This window comes from Electrophorus electricus, chromosome 6 (assembly GCF_041902795.1).
Source record: "Electrophorus electricus isolate QZ-2024a chromosome 6, ASM4190279v1, whole genome shotgun sequence".
NCBI classification, from domain to species: domain Eukaryota; kingdom Metazoa; phylum Chordata; class Actinopteri; order Gymnotiformes; family Gymnotidae; genus Electrophorus; species Electrophorus electricus.
The window spans coordinates 15,165,312-15,175,820 of NC_137502.1; the positions used below are offsets into that span (position 1 = coordinate 15,165,312).

The following is a 10,509-nucleotide window of genomic DNA, read 5'->3' on the forward strand; positions in this document are numbered from 1 at the left end:
ATCCTTTGCTAAGCAACAGTGTAATACAGAATTGTTGTAGAGAACTGACAGTTCTGAGTGGCACAGGGACATTTACACAGTGAGCAGAATAGGTGCGGCATGTGCAGAAACATTACAGTGAGTCACTTTGAACACTCAGAGGACACTTGTAGGGAACAAATTAACATAGGTGAAGGCCTAAATATTGATTTCCATTTAACATAAAAGTGTGTTAAAACATGTCACTCTGCCGAAACACCATTCTTTTATGTAAATTCATATAAGAGCTCATTAATTAGACACTGTGAATGGTTTTGTCTGATTTTGGTATTGTCTGATTCTGTCTACACCCAGATGGCAAAGCTACATGCTGAAGGTTCTGCAGGCCACATCATGTAGGTCCATCCTCCCTCAACACCCTTCCCTGAGGATGCTAATCCCATTATCTGAGCCTCCTCGGGGTTAATCCAGGCACTTCTCTACCTGCCAGTCGTCCAGCCTGTCTGTCACTAAATCTCTGGGATAAGTACCTGCATCTGAAGGTAAATGTTTATGTATATTTCTACAGGAAAATGATCCTTTTGAGACAATATACTACTTATTATATGATAATGTTAACATAGATAATTATTTATAGAACATATATTTGTTTATTGGTTTATTATGAATGTAAATTTACATGTTTACATGAAACTTAACATAGTATACATTTTAAAACTTTATATTCATTCAACTCATCCAAGATACATATTTATTTTAGTAACTTAAAATAATTAATTTAAATGCAAACCTCATAATTAGCAGATATGCAGTTCAGTTAAACATGATGTAAGTTTTATCTTAAGGCTTTTGTTGGATTGTTTGTGCTAGACGAAATTTTAAAGCGAGCGAGAAAGTGTGATTTTAGGACATATCCTTTCCTGAAGTGTAGTGGTACACCGCACCAAGTCCAGCACAGCAGCAAGGCCGAGCCATGATGTCTCCCGCCCACCTAGTTCAGGCCACAGGAGATTAAGGTCAGACATGTTAATCACTCATTAGCCGTGACAGCTCCTCACACATACAGCCACGATCACGCTGAGGCTTAAACCCCCAGACAGAAAGACACAGGGCAAAAGAGTAAAAATCAATGACCACCATCATGTCAACATTCATTTGTAAAGAATCTTATTTACTCATGTATCTGCATTTCAACTGATATATAGCAATGTACTTCAACCCCCTTTTCACTCTCTAATAATAATCATTGCCATTTGTACAATGTTGTGTATTTCTGCTTCATAGCAAAAGCATTCACATTATGTTTGTTTGCATAATATGTTTGGTTGATATTCATAGATGTGTTATCTGTTGTGTTTTAAGCTGCAAGTATGCTTAGCTGGATAGCGAAAGTTGTTCCCCAGCCCCCTGAGAAGCCAAGAAAGCTAGGAGAGGAGAATTAAGGCAATGAACCTCAAGAACAAGTAAGTATGTGTTTTTGAGAAAGAGTGTGTGTGAATGTGAGTGTGTGTGTGTGTGTGTGTGTGTGTGTGTGAGAGAGAGAGAGAGAGAGTGAGCAAGTGAGAGAGAAAGAGTGAGGACTACACATCATATTTAAAAGCATATTGCTTCTATCTGGCATCTTATCACCATGGGAAAAATACCATTTTACTCTTTGTTGATTAATCAACTGAAAGCAATCACAACCAATTACATTACTTGTAAGTATTTTGAATTATTGGAACTAAAACATCTAAAAATCTGACAAAAATGTAAAATGCAAATTCTGAATCTTGTGAAAGATCATTATTGCAATTCAGAGATAGGCTGTTTGTTATTTTGGTTGCTTCCAACTGAGCAATAATTGCAAATGAGCTACATGTCTTAGATTAAATTGTGTTTGATATTTTTTCAGCAAGTGGAAAAAGTAAGTAAGTATACACTTTGCAGCCTGACTGCAAACTTGTCAGCTAATTATTAATCAATGCATAAAGCATAAAGTTTTTTTTTCTTTTTTTTCCCCTGTATATCCTTTTTAACAGGCGCCGATCCTAAAAGGGGATGCAGTATCTGAACAAAACTGGTATCCGAGTGTGTGTGTGTGTGTGTGTGTGTGTGTGTGTGTGTCTGGCTGTCTGTCTGTCTGTCTGTCTGTCTGTCTGCTCCACTTCTCTCCATACTGGTCTGTTCCAATGTCCTGTTAGCCCACTGCTGCAGCGGTGGTCCAGGTGCTTGCACTGTATAGCAGGATGATCAGGTTTATTAGCATAAATGGTCTTCAGTCTTCCCAGGCTCAATTTAGTCTGCATCTCTCTCTCTTTTCACTGCTATCTAGTAATACTCAGAGTGGGGTACTGAGAGGACTGTACCAAGATTTTGCCAGTGCCCTCCCCCTGCCTGTAACCTCTCTAAAGTTGAGCAGGACAAATGTTGACTGCAAGGTAGGCAATATCAACAGTCTTGGAAAATAACATACATAAGAGCTGACAAATCACAAGTATCTGCATCATATTATCAAATTACATTGGGGGGATATATTGGGTGCATTATTCATCCAACTAATAAACACATTAAGTAATCATTCTAATATTCTAATTCATCTCTTTCTCTCTCTCTCTCTCTCTCTCTCTCTCTCTCTCTCTCTCTCTCTCTCTCTCTCTCTCTCTCTCTATCGCTCTCTCTCTCTCTTGTTGTCATTCTTTTAGAACACGAGGAAAATGTAGCAAGCAGCAGGTACATATGTACCTGCTAATAAGAAGATAATAAGAAGGTTACTTAAGTAACCTTCTTATTACATTTAACTCTGTGTGTATTATTTTTATTGTGTGTTTGTTTCTTTAACATCTTTGTATCTTTGCACATCTCTCATATTTGTTGTTCACTTTGTTATGCATTACAGTACAGTGGGTTTAGAGTAAGTAGATGGCTAAATGCCCTTGTTAACTGAACCATGAATCTTCATGAACACACTTTTGAATGCACCATGTGCTTCACTATAGTAAACTTTAACATACAGTTCATGGAACAATAAAAATGCAAATAAATATCTTATGCATAGGCTCCAAAAACATTATGCTCATATTAAAGGAATATGAACAGACCTCATATAAACAATAGTAGGCTAACTGACCTATCATATATTTTAAGCAATGTTGGCAATTTTTGGATTTAGTAACTGCTTCCTCTCTGTACAAACTCAACGCAAAAATTGGTTGCAAACATAAGAGAAAATCACTGAAATGCATCATCATGTGACTTAGAAAAGGTAGCATTTTCTTTATGACAAGGCCATGATCTTACATTACTGAAGCTGTGCTTAGAGCTTGCCATAGGATGGTGTCTGCTTTGTCTGTGTTCTGCTGCCTCCTACTGTTTACTTAGAAAAATGCTGCTTGCTTTGCCCTTTGGTACAGAACACTGTGGGGAGAGTTTCAAACAATTTATATGGTTATATGGTTTACACACACCATTCCAAATCCAAGGAAAATATGGAAGTGTGAGAAGTACTTATATAAGGTAGTGAAATCATAGTCACTTGACTGTGCTCTAAATAGTGTTCGGTGAGATGTAGTACATGTATGGCATCAACTTTGGTTAAAACAGGGGGTTAACACTCAAAATACTGAGTGCTTGAGTTCAAAAATCAAACACTGGTATGACAGTGAGATTCAGTAACAATCAGCAGCTTTAAAAACAATGATTGAAGACTCAAAAACACTGAAACAGCAGGGTCTTCAAAATTCACCAGAGCACTGCTATAATTTTTTTTAATACTTGAAAGAAATTATAGGCTATTTTTTGTTGTTTTGCTTATAGTACAATTAGGGGGCAGATTAAGTGATTGTGGGGCCCCACTCATCTCAGCCACAAGTACTGACCTTAGTCCAGTCGTTCCCTAATCTGAAGTCCCACCAGAGCTTCAAGTGAAACTTCATATCCATGTCTGGGTGTTAGATCTTGCAATAATACTGAAATGTTTCTTTAATTTAAATTAGCTTTGTTGTAAATGAATACTGGCAAGTTAAAAAAAAAGCTCACTAAAAGGAAATCATTTGGAAGCCACAAAAACCAGTTCTTAGTGGTGATCTGAGCTGATTGAAAGCTTTTGTGGAAGTACTAGCTTCTAATGAAAAATTACTAGTTAATTTTGGAAAATGCAGTGACCAATTTTCTGCTTTCTCCCACATTTTGCATTTTTCTTTTTTTTTCACTTTGAAGAACATCCTATACACACACAGTAGCTGTCACTACATATCTATCTATCTAGCTATATATATATATATATATATATATATATATATATATATAAATATATATATATATATATATATATATATATATATATACATATATATATATATATACACACACAGACACACCCATCCAACATACATAGGAGCTATCACTTTTTTGCTTGCCACAGTCTGAATTGACAAAATTCATATCATTACAAAAAAAAAACAAACAAAAAAAAAAACGGGGGTGACACTGCACTAAATACTATTTAAATTTCGAAGTGCAGTGAACAATTTTCTGCTTTCTCCCACATGTTGAATTTTTCTTCTCCATTCAGATGTTGTTTTTTTTTTTACTTTGAAGAACATCCTATACACCTATACACACAGTAGCTATCACTATATATATATATATATATTTTCATCCAACATGCATAGGAGCTATCACTTTTTTGCTTGCCCCAGTCTGAATTGACATATTTATATAATTACAAAAAAACAGGGGTTACACTACACTAAAATCACTAAACATAATTCAATTCAAATCAAATCAAGGATAATTTGTCACATACATAGTCATACGCAGTATAACTGGCAGTGAAATGCCTTTGGTGACTGCTCTGCCCGTAAACCAAGGAGAGATACAGAAAAATATACAGATCAGTGTAATGTAAGGTTAAACGGAAATAAATCCTAAAATGTATTTGTAAAGGAAGGAAAATAAAGTCTAAAATATAAAATAGAATTTGTCTGGGTAAAAAATAAACACGATTATGATTATATACAAATTACAATTTAAAACTTTTCCAGTTCAGGGTGAAGTTGTGCTATATAGCGCAGTACAATTGCAAAATATGGGTGTGTAAGAGTGTGTATGATGTTATAGTGAACAATGGTCCAGTCCAGTGGGGGAATCCAGTGAATGAAGATTAGTCCCATCAGTTGCCCTGGTTCAGAGCCCGAAAGGCCTGTGGGAAGAAGCTCCTCCTCAGTCTCTCTGTGTTAGTCTTCAGGGAGCGAAAGCACTTCCCTGACCTCAACAGGGAGAAGAGCCTATTGTCAGGATGGGTGGGGTCCTTCATAATCCTCCTGGCCTTGGTCTGGCACCACTTGTAATAGATGGTCTAATTACTAATTGGTATAGATTCATATAATGGGCATTTTTAAAATCATATATATTTAAGAATAAATAATTTAACATTAACATAAATTTCATTTTTATTTGACCCTTAGATTAGGGGAGGCTCTAGGCAACTGCCTCAGTGTTATATTGTAGTGGGTAATGTTTCAGCCTCTCCAGTGTGGGACCGGGATTCAATCCCCATCCCAGCAAGGGCTATACTATACCAATTAGAGTTTTTGGACAAGAATACTAACACTACACTTACCTACCTCTGCAACATGATTGAAAATTGTAAATTGCTCTGGATAAAAGTGTCTGTCAAATGCTTAAAAAGTAAAAAAAATTAAATATCAGTAATCATGATGCTAACAAAACATTCCACAAATTACCTAGAATAGGTTTATAATAGATACAAATGCTGCAAAATAATAATGGAGACCTATTATACCCCTTTATATTCCTGGGGTCTTAATGAAATATGTATGACGTGATTGGCTAAATACTTCTAGGATCAATCACCACAGCACCCTTCTCAGCCTGTTAAAACAGCCCTGTTAGAACAACCAGTTTGAATGCCTGTGCCTATAAATGTCAATAAGCCACTGCTCAAACCCACCCCTTCCCCCCAGCCCCTCTTCTACTTGAACCCTGAGAGAAAGTCTGTATTCAAAATAGCCTACTGCATACTACTTGCATACTGACCCAAAAGATCTGGTCATGTCCTGGAATATTTGGCCCCAAATTAATATGGTGTATGAATTATGGGACCAAAATACATTTTCCAGTATGTGAAAGATACCTGGATGTCTAATTCCACCAAATATTCCAGGATATGACCAGATCTTTTGGGTGTACTGCATCCAGTCATGCAACAGTGGCGAAAAATCTTACCCAAGTGTATGGAACCATCATACATTAATGTAGCCTTGTAGTATGCTTTGCATTTCTTGCATACTGGATACTATACTGCTTACTACTACAGGGACCAGTATACAGTATATACTGAGTGCAGTATACAGCATGTTGTAGGCTCTTTTGAACAGAACCAAACATTACTGCAAGAGAAATTATAGGGGTGCAGCCAAACAGTGATGTGAAAAAGAGTTTGCCCCCTTCCTGATATCTTATTTTTTTACACGTTTGTCACACTTACTGTTTCAGATCATCAAACAAGTTTAAATATTAGCCAAAGATAACACAAGTAAACAGAAAAGGCAGGTTTTAAATGAAGGCTTTTATTAATAAGGGAAAAAAAATCCAAATCTATCCACCCCCCCCCCTCATCCCCCCCCCCCCCCACACACACACATTAAAACTTAATTTAACTGTGGTTTATCACATCTTTGGAAAGCTGAGTTCAATACAGTGACAGTGCTTGTCTATTTGGCCATGCTGGGATCAGACTGGTCATTCTATTTGACCTTTCTTCCTCCTTTCCTTAATTTATGGTGGGTTTCATTTTCTTCATCATTCTGCAGCTCCTTTTCTGCCTTTTTCTTTCTTTTTCATCATTTTCCCTGTTTTTTCAGCTAACCAACTCTTATATGATTTTTTTTCTTTATTCGCTTTGTGATTTTCATTTGTTTCTCTTCCTCCTTTCTCTTTCTTTCAAGTTCTTTTTCTGCTCACTAAACCTCAGGACAAGTTCACAAAATTGCCTCTTTATCTGCTGAACAAAGTTCTTCTTTTTAAATGTTATCTCATACATCTCTTCTTTGTTCTTCTCTTTGGCCCTCATTATACCTTCATCAACTGTTCTTATTTCTTCTTTCTTCTGCTCCTTCTTACTTTGTATCAAAGCTTGCTTTTGCAATTTTAAGACATTTTCTTCTCTTTTTCTCTTATCCCAAACTGCTTCTTTTTGCTGGTTGTCATGAAGTGATGCATAGGATGTGGAAGGCTTTTCATCATCAATCACTGGGGCTGGGCCCTCTTTACAGTTAAGCAGTGCCCATAGCAAAAGGGAGGCCTTATGCTTTTCTTCTTGTGGTGTCCCAAGATGTAGTGAACTAAGTGAAGAAACACCCATCTTACACAGATTCCTTTTAGGGAGAGCTGAAGACTGATCAATCTTGGCTTCAGCAGTCTTGGCTTCAACAACTGCTTCAACATCAGTTTCCTGTGTCAAATGAGACCAGTAGAGGAAATAATGGACCATTACATTTTCTGCAAGTCAATACAATCAATCAAGGTTTATGAACAAACTGGAAAAAGGTGCATCTATTAATTTGTCAAGGATAATAATAATTATGTTGAAATAATAATAATAGTATTATTATTGTTGTTGTTGTTGTTGTTGTTGTTGTTGTTATTATTTATATTATTAACAACAACAACCTGAAAGGACACTTGTGAACAAACCACATTTTCTTGACACAGCCTGCTCAAATTAACATAACTGAAAACTTGAATAAGGTACACTAAAAATATTGATGTTATAAAAGGAACAAAAAGGATAAAATGTTGGCTTTGTCAAGTCATCATATGCTGAAAAATACAGGGAAAAAACATAATGTTCAAATCAAAAATGACAGAAAAAGTTCATGTTTGCACAACCTCTTCAATGGTGCTCAGCGATGTCCTAAACCTTCTCAGTTGATGAGCCGAATGCTTTCTATATTGTTTACGAATCCTCTGGAGAACTGCTCCTTGGTGTGGTGTCCCAATTTGTGAATGCTTTTGGAAGGTTGAAGGTTGACTCTTTATGACAGTTTCTTTGGACTTCATACTTTGGATCAACTTGTTCTTTTGTAACACTGAGTCGTCTTCCACCCAGCTTTTTTTCTGCTTAGTCTTGGCTTTTGCAGGCTTGGTTTCAACAACATTTTCAACATCATTCTCCTGTGTCAAATGAAACCAGTAGAGTAAATAATGGAATGTTACATTTTCTGCAAGTCAATGCAATATATCAAGGTTTATGAACAAACTGGAAAAAGTGGCATCTCTTCATTTATCAAGGATAATAATAATTCTGCTGAAATAATAATAATAAACTATAATAAGAATAATAATAAGAAGAACAATAATTAGTAAGGGATACTTGTGAACAAACTACATTTTTTTTGACACAGTCTCGTCACATTAACATAACTCAAAACTTGAATAAGGTACACTAAAAATATTGATGTTATAACAAGAAAAAAATGACAAAATGTTGGCTTTGTCAAGTCATCATATGCTGGAGAAATACAGGGGAAATTAGATGTTCAAATCAAAAATGCTAGAAAAAAGTTCATGTTTGCAAAACCTCTTCTATGGTGCTCATCAGTGTCCTGAACTCTCTCAGCAGACCCTCCGAGTCCTTTCCATATTCTTTATAGATCCTCTGGAGAGCTGCCACAATCATCTGACTATGATGCAGTCTCTCTTGACAAGCCTTGAGCTCAGACTGCAGTGACTTCCTTTCTTTCTCCCACTGCTTAATTTGTTCAGTTTCATTTTCTACATTTGATATTTGACATGTATCCATGTTTCCAGTCTGTTCTTGTTACCTAGAGAGAGACATGTTTAAAAGTTTGATTTCAGTCTTTCTTTTTGTAAGAAAGGTCTTATGCATGTAAGAAGAATACAGATCATAAATGAAAACTATTATATTTAATTTGGCCCCTGCTAGCATGCCTGTCTCCATCGATTCCCTGTCTCATGTTATTGTTTCATTTTCTGCATTCCTGTTCCAGTCTTGTTAACTGTTCTTTGTTAGCCCTCATGTATATGTGAATTAAAACCCTTGGTTTTCCCCTGTTAGTGCTAGTCTTTGTAATTCCTAGCCTCAGTCTCTTATCCATCCCTCTTTGTTCTCTGTAGTTGTATGTAATAAGCCCTGTCGTGCTTGTTCTGCTCGTGTTTCTTAGCCTGCTCGTGTAGTTTGTGTTCCTTATTGTGGCCTGTTTGCCTATTCTCTATCGTGTGTTTTTTCTCGTTTGTTTACTATGTATTCCCGGACTCTCCGCACTGGCTCATTGACCCTGGACTGTGACTATGACTCTGATTATAGATTTGCCCTTAATAAATCTCGCTCTTCTCAGCGTACGCGTCCGCCTCGTGACCGCTCCACGTTACATAATTAAAAAGGTGTTGACCATATGTATTATTCATAAATCTTTCTTATAATCGTAATCACTTTAACCGCTTATTGGTAATACATTTTTGTTAACCGAAAGGCTCGTGATAGGTATATTTATTCCTTTTAAATCCTTTTTGAAATGTAAAGAGTTTATGTCAGCATCGTTTGGAACGCTTCCGCACCAGCCGGCAATTTTAAAGACTTACCTTAAGATTCTCTTGAGATATTGTGGAGTCCCTTTTAGCGCATTTCAGAAGAGTTGCATTTCAGAAGAGTCTATAATTGTATTGTTGTCTTCTCGCTAGGTTACATACTTCTTCGCAGCCCCAGTTTATTATCTACCTATTACGACGTAATAATATTGTTTGTTCCATTTAAAATCAGCTCCGCTTAATTCTTAGGCACAGTCCCAATGTTATTTCAAACACCTAGAAACGTTTCCCTTTCAACACGGTGTCTTCTGGTCAGATTTTAGAAAACTTTTTAAAGACTATTATGCTATTTTAAATGTAATTTGAGACCATATTTGAGTTGAGAATATACAAAAAGGAAATTATTTTTGAATAACAAATATTATTTTGTAAACATGGTCTTTGAGTAACAGATATTTTCAGACTAATGCTGAAGACTCATCATTTTGAAGAATGGTATGTGAACACTGAATAAACTAAGTGGACACTGACACACAAATCTGACCAAAAAAATATAGCTAGCTAGCTAAATTAGGCAGACTCAAAAACACTGAAACAGCAGGGTCTTGAAAACTCACCAGAGCACTGCTATAATTTTTTTTAAATTATAGGCTATTTTTGTTGTTTTGCTTTTTTGTTTATATAGGCATGTGGTTTGGCCAGCCACATGCAGTGGGAGGACCTCCGTTTGTGGCACACACCTGTACCTCGTTTCGTCTGTGTGTATTTAAACTCATGTCAGTCATGTCATGTTTATATATTAATAAATATATATATGCGGACCACCACGCATTACAGAAATCGACACTCAGGCCACCCCGCATTACAGAAATCATTTGGAAGCCACAAAAGCTAGCTCTTAGTGGTGAGATGAGCTGATTGAAAGTTTTTGTGGAAGCACTAGTTTCTAATGAAAAATACTATTTAAATTTCGAAGTG

At 36.3% G+C, this 10,509-nt stretch overlaps 1 long non-coding RNA gene across 2 annotated transcripts; it reads left to right on the forward strand.

The window, feature by feature from the left end:
• The first annotated feature begins 429 nt into the window (after window positions 1-429).
• On the forward strand, window positions 430-4,200 carry LOC145658558 (uncharacterized). 2 transcript variants are annotated; one of them, XR_014124149.1, is made up of 6 exons: window positions 430-521; window positions 887-995; window positions 1,342-1,442; window positions 2,001-2,041; window positions 2,294-2,399; window positions 2,664-4,200. It is a non-coding gene; the product is annotated as an uncharacterized LOC145658558 (long non-coding RNA). The 2 variants fall into 2 exon arrangements; XR_014124148.1 differs by having other exon boundaries at window positions 435-521; window positions 850-995.
• The last annotated feature ends 6,309 nt before the right edge of the window (window positions 4,201-10,509 follow it).